Source organism: Cryptomeria japonica, chromosome 3, assembly GCF_030272615.1.
Source record: "Cryptomeria japonica chromosome 3, Sugi_1.0, whole genome shotgun sequence".
Lineage (NCBI taxonomy): Eukaryota > Viridiplantae > Streptophyta > Pinopsida > Cupressales > Cupressaceae > Cryptomeria > Cryptomeria japonica.
The window spans coordinates 98,922,631-98,929,521 of NC_081407.1; positions in this window are offsets into that span (position 1 = coordinate 98,922,631).

Below are 6,891 nucleotides of genomic sequence, written 5' to 3' on the forward strand. Positions count from 1 at the left end.
ACTGACTTCAGAGATCTAAACAAGGCATGTCCTAAGGACGACTTCCCCCTACCCAACATCAACATAATAGTGGACCTAACAGCAAGACATGCCATGCTTTCACTCATGGATGGCTTTTCAGGGTACAATCAGATAAAGATCACACCAGAGGATCAACATAAGACAGCCTTCACATGTCCATGGGGAACGTACTGCTGGAATGTAATGCCTTTTGGTCTAAAGAATGCAGGAGTGACCTATCAAAGAGAAATGACCACCATCTTTCATGACATGATGTATACTATAATGGAAGATTATGTTGATGACTTGCTGGCAAAATCACTCACCAGAGAAGTTCATCTAGAAATATTAGAGCAAATCTTTGACAAACTGGAACAATATCATGTTCGACTCAACCCAAAGAAATGTGTCTTTGGAGTAACCTCAGGGAAGCTTCTAGGATACATTGTCTCAAGCAAAGGCATTGAGGTCGATCCTGCCAAAGTCAAAGCAATCATGAATATGCCACCTCCGAATAACATCAGTCAGCTAAGGACATTACAAGGACAACTACAATCCATCTGAAGATTCATTGCACAACTGGCAGACAAGTGTCACCCATTTACACACTTGTTACACAAGAACATCCACTTTCAATGGGATGCCAGATGCCAGCAAGCATTCCAGATGCTTAAAGATTATCTCATGAATACGCCATTGATGATTCCACTAGATCCAAGTTACTCTATATCTCAGCAAGAAATACAACATTGGGTGTACTACTGGCACAACATAATACAGAAGGTAAAGAGTGCGTTGTTTACTACATCTCTCGCACCCTGGTTGGCTATGAACTTAATTACACACCTATTGAGCGAGCTTGCCTAGCAGTAATCTTGGCAACTACTAAACTGAGGCACTATCTATTGACACATAAAGTACAACTAATTGCAAAGATTGATACACTCAAATAATTACTCAGCAAAGCAGCATTGACAGGGCGCTTGGCCAAATGGGTGATGATTCTAAGTGAATTTGACATCGAGTATGTGGATCGTAAGGCTATCAAAGGTCAAGTTATTGCAGATTAGTTGGATGATGCACCCCTCATAGGTGATCATCCTCTCATTTCCAATTTTCGAGATGAAGAGATATTCATGATCACAACAACACAACCATGGAAATTATACTTTGATGGTTCATACACTAGACATGGCTCGGGGGCAGGTATTCTATTTATCACACCTCAAGGTGACAACATCCCAAAGTCTTATAGGCTCAGATTTCCATGCACAAACAACATAGCTGAGTACGAAGCCTTGATCATAGGACTCAAGCTAGCCATACAATGGAAGTTACAAGAACTACAGGTATATGGCGACTCTCAATTGGTCATTCGACAAGCAACAGATGAATATCAGACAAAGGATGACAAACTCATGTCGTAAAAATAAATGGTGGAAAAATTAAAAACATCATTCATTACTATCACCTTTGAGCAGATACCCAGAGATCAGAATTGAGCTGTTGACGCTTTGGCTACCACTGCATCTCTCTTAGATCTTCCGTAGAATTCAACATGCTATGAGTTCTTGGTAGAGAAGCTTTGGATTCCCGCTTATGATATCCCCAAATCCGCGATGATATGTCGCCTTATCGGTTCCGAATCCCCATGGTACGGTGAGTTCTACACCTATCTCCATGATCACACCCTTCCTCCTAACCAATCAAATAACCAACGTAAAACCTTCATTCGCCAAACCGCTCGATATACCATTATTGCTGAAACCCTATACTGGCGCAGTCTTGATGGTACTCTCCTTCGATGTTTAGAGCATGATGAGATAACAAAGGCCTTGGAAGAGGTACACGAAGGAATTTGTGGGACTCACTCAAGTGGTCCTTCCTTAGCAAAGAAGATCATGCGCGCTGGATACTACTGGTCGTCCATGGAAAAGGACTCTTACTACTTTGTTAGAAAATGCAAGAAATGCCAAATTCATGGAGACCTGATACATGCACCCGCACAGGAATTACAACCAATCACAACACCATGGCCTTTTTGTCAATGGGGACTTGACCTTATGGGTAAGATTCATCCATCTTCATCCAACGGCCACAAATTCATTATTACCGCCACCGAATACTTCACAAAGTGGATCGAAGCTGTTCCACTCACCCAAGTCACTGGCAAGAAGATTGCCTCCTTCATCCTTAATTACATCATTTGTCGGTATGGTGTCCTCATGTCTATCATCACAGATAACGTGCTTCCTTTAAAAAATTAGGATGTCTGTGAGCTCTGTGAGAAGTTTTACATCCAACACCGCTTTTCCACTCCCTATTACCCACAAGGCAATGGTCAGGCCGAAGCATCAAACAAGAACATATTAAGAATCCTCAAGAAGATAGTCAATGATGCCGGTCGTGATTGGCATGTTCAATTAAATCTAGCACTATGGGCGTATCGAACTAGCATTCGAACCCCTACAGGCGCAACTCCCTACTCACTAGTTTATGGTGCAGAAGTTATCTTACCTATTGAGGTTGAGATACCATCACTACAGGTTTCCTTGCATAATCTCATAAACGATGAAACATACAGAGTATCACATCTTCAGGACTTAGAGCTACTTGATGAGAAGCGACAAGTTGCATACAATCACCTCAAAGCCTATCAGCAACGCATGAGCTGAAGCTATAATCATCAAGTTAGACCTCGTACATTCAAGGTAGGTGATCTTGTTCTTTGAGAGAATCCTTGTAACCAACCAAACAGAGAACATCAGGGCATGTTTGAATCAAACTGGTTGGGTCCATATATTATCACTGCTGTATTTGGGTCCGGGGCATATCAATTGGCTACTTTAGAAGGAGAACCGCTAACATATCCGATCAACAACATGCAACTCAAATGGTTTTATACATAAGATGTTCAGAGCATCAGGCTCCAATACATACCAGAAAAACACCAAAAACATTCAAATAAATGTCCTGAAGAAAATACAAAAAATATCAAAAAAGTAAAGAAAAATCATGCATCCAAACGGTGAAAACCACTCCGGTGGCACTTTGGGTAAGTACGATGGTGAAAACTTGGCAAACAGGTGCCACTCGTAAAGGCTATGGCTCCATTGTCTTTCAAACTTGTTGAGATCACATTCAGTTCATCTATTCATCCATCTGTCCAAACCATGGCTTGTTATTGATCTACAATCTAGGATAGTACTTCACGCATCTTGCATCCCGCTTTTTTATAGTCATATCTAAACTGGGGGTAATGCCCTTAATCTAGTTGATGGAAGTGGATTCTACATTATTTTGTGATTCATTGAGTTCTTCATTCGAAACTGTCTCACAAAATCTAAAAACATTCAAAACAATCATCAAAACAACCAAAAACATCAGAAAACTGTCTCATAAAAAATCCAAAAAACATTTAAAACAATCATCAAAATACCAAAAACATTGGAAAACTATCTCACAAAATCCAAAAACATTTCAAAAACATCAAAATCAATCAAAAACATGGCAACGCATTGTACATACGTTTTTCAGCGCAGATACCAAGCAAACATTGTGAAATACTCAAAACGATGACCACTTATCATATCAACCCAACAATCCACATCGACACACCAACTGTCTTCAACAAGGATGCATCCTTCCTTACCAAAACAAAGACAAGATGACATTTTCTTTGACAAGAAAATTATGTTTAAGCTATCAAATACTTGGTTGATTTGTAGGTTCTTCATTCATTTATATATATCAAGTTCCTACACTACTTTGGGATATCCGCAAGTGATTAGAGTAGCCAGGATGGTTCCTAAGCATTGTTTGTGTGTCTTCTGCAAAATTATTCCAATAAAGTTCTGGGGCATGTACTAATGGTGTCTACGTGGGAAGTTCACTAAATTACGTGATCATATGCAAAATGTAGTCATGGATCACTATGGCTTGCTGACTACAACGTATACCTCGACCATATGAGCATGAACCATTATCGAGGATCCATATTATTTATTCTTTATATGTGTTGTTTGCTTACAGGTACAATGCTCCATCTTTTGTTCCTACTTCCTCATCCCAAAATCGATAATGGTTTATCTCTTACTACGGTATGAACTTGTCTCAGGATTTGATCGGCAAAAGATCAAGGAGGACGTTCCAATTCATGCATGAAAGGAGATAATCCTTGTCTGTTCTGTAAGCAATACTCAGGCCAACTTGATCCATTATATCAAGTTGCTTGGATTAACTTGCTATATCAAAATCCATGTAAGAAATACTCAGGTCATCTTGAATCATTATGTCAAGTTGCTTATATTTTTCTTACAATATTTTAGAGCTCAATGATGAAAATAAAGCACTATGGATCATCATTTCATCTCATATGTATATATTGCATTCTGTTGCATTTCACCCATCCATACATTCATAATAGCTGCATATCATGCATACATAGTCATAACAATGCATACTCTATTTTACTCATCTTCTTCCATAGGACTCGGTCCTAGGTCCTCCATATCTTCTATCTAACACTGAATCCCCCCCACCCTCCCCATCTAGGTCCTAATCATAATCCCTTCATCGTTTCCCATCAACTCAATCAAGCTACGTTCATCACCATCCATTCTCTAACAGGAGGGACTACGGTTCCCATCCTAAGTCATCCACACAATCAAGCACATTACTCTGTCTGCACAGGTATATCGACTCACACACACCTAGACTATCAATAGATACTCTGATCAAGTATCTTCGAGTCTCAACAGGTAATCGATTATGGCAAACCTAGAATACATCAGGCATTTATCATAATGACCTAGTCTCAACGGGGCTGCTATAATTCCCCACAACCATCCATCACACACACACACACTATCAATTGATCAACCAATCAAACACAATCAAAACAGACAATTACATCAATTGTCTAAGTCTCATCGAGTATTTTGCTTCATATACCTTGACTTCATCGGGCAATTACATCAATTGTCTAAGTCACATCAGGTCACTTTGATTCACTTACTCATACTTTATCCTGTCCAAGCAAACAACTGGCATCAACTGTCATGCTTTGACTCGCCTAGGGCAATTAAACCAATTGCACCAGATTGTTCAACCAATTTTGATCAATTGTATAGCATCACTCGAAAGCACAACCACCACATTTTTACTGTATCTCTTGCATGACCTACGGGTAGTCACTAGCTTGTTGTTTCTCTGTTTCACTACGATTTCTTCTATTCTTTCACCGTTATTGCAAAATCTTCTCTTCTATCACCTCGCCAATTTTCATTCTTTTTCGAGAGATCGCCTGATTTTTTGAAATTTTCGGCCCATCTCCCGAGGGGGCATACCACCACTAAATTAACATTTCTGGGGCATATTTCTCATACCTATCTTTCTTTATTTGAAATGACTCGATAAACCGCACCGTCTCAAAGAGGGGCAAATTTAGTCACATAAATCTATCCACTTAATTTAATGACTATTTAGTATTTATTTGATTATTTAACCATCGATTAATAATTAATTAAATTAATATTTAATTAATTCATCTTAACCCTCTTCTCCTATTAATTAAATAAACTATTCAATTTATTTGATTTAATTCACTTAACCAAATTCAAACCATTAATATTGATATGAATATTGATATTATGACATATTTGATTTCTTTTTCTTTTTTCTTGGTTCCCTCTTTTTTTTATGTCTCCTTTTCACTTTATTGTCATTAAAACATATTTAGGGAGCTAAGTTTGCAATCCAACCCTTATTTCAATCCTCAACCTAATGATGGATCACTAAGTGTGATCTAAAGCATCCATGTAGAAAGACTTACACAATTGAATAAAAAAACTCATATCAAACAAACTATAATAAAAATTTAATAATTATTGCTACAATTTAGAGTAGGATTGAAAATAACTAGAGTTAAATTTTATAAAAGTATAAGATCGTGGATAAGACATATAAGCAATATTTTTTCTTAGTTAAAAGAAAATGTAATCAAGAAAAGGAGAATAGACTCATCTTAAACCATACTTTGTTTTATGGTGAGATGGATATTTTCCCTTTTAAAAATGTACAAATTACTTTATGTGAGGGGAGTAGTGAAGCCAGATAAGAATTATTTACTTAATGACTAAAGTTTAGAAAAGGAGAAGGGCTAGATCCCTATTACCTTAGAACCAATTATTCAAATTTGGCAGAAATATTTTTTATAGTATTAATTAATAATGAGTAAGTTGTCAATTAATTTTTTTTATTTATACTCATTATTAACAACTCTTACGATGTTAACTCTAATTTTGGGTTATTCATGTCATGAGGCAATTAGATTTTTTATTATAATAAAATATATTTCAATTTCTTTTATCGAAGATTTTACATGATAGAAACAATTTTTATAATGTAGTATTAATAGTTATAAGAATAAACACTAATCTTGACATCTATTATATAAGTTGAAATAGACGAGAACGTCAAGATACTGGGTATGTTACCATAGACTCCATAAAAGATAAAAATATCTTTTATTGAAAAAAAGCCTCTAACCAGTATTTTGATTCAGAAAAATTGATTAAGGCAGAACTGAGTTCGTTTCACTGGAAATCAGTATTCTAGAATAGAGAGAAATATTATAAGTTTAATGGTTGCCTCCATCATAATCAAAGAAAAGCTAAACTTCATCTAAATAGCAGCAGTTTGTCATTGTAGTCTTTTAATCAATAATATGAGATTGAATGTGATGGTTTTTTATTTCTGATCGAATTTCTTTAGTATTGTTTAAATATTCTTTTCTTCTTCAATCCTTCACTAAGAACCGGGAAAGATCCATGAAGACAGATAACAAAAATGCAGCTCAAATCCAAAAAAAAAGAAAAATGAATAGAACTA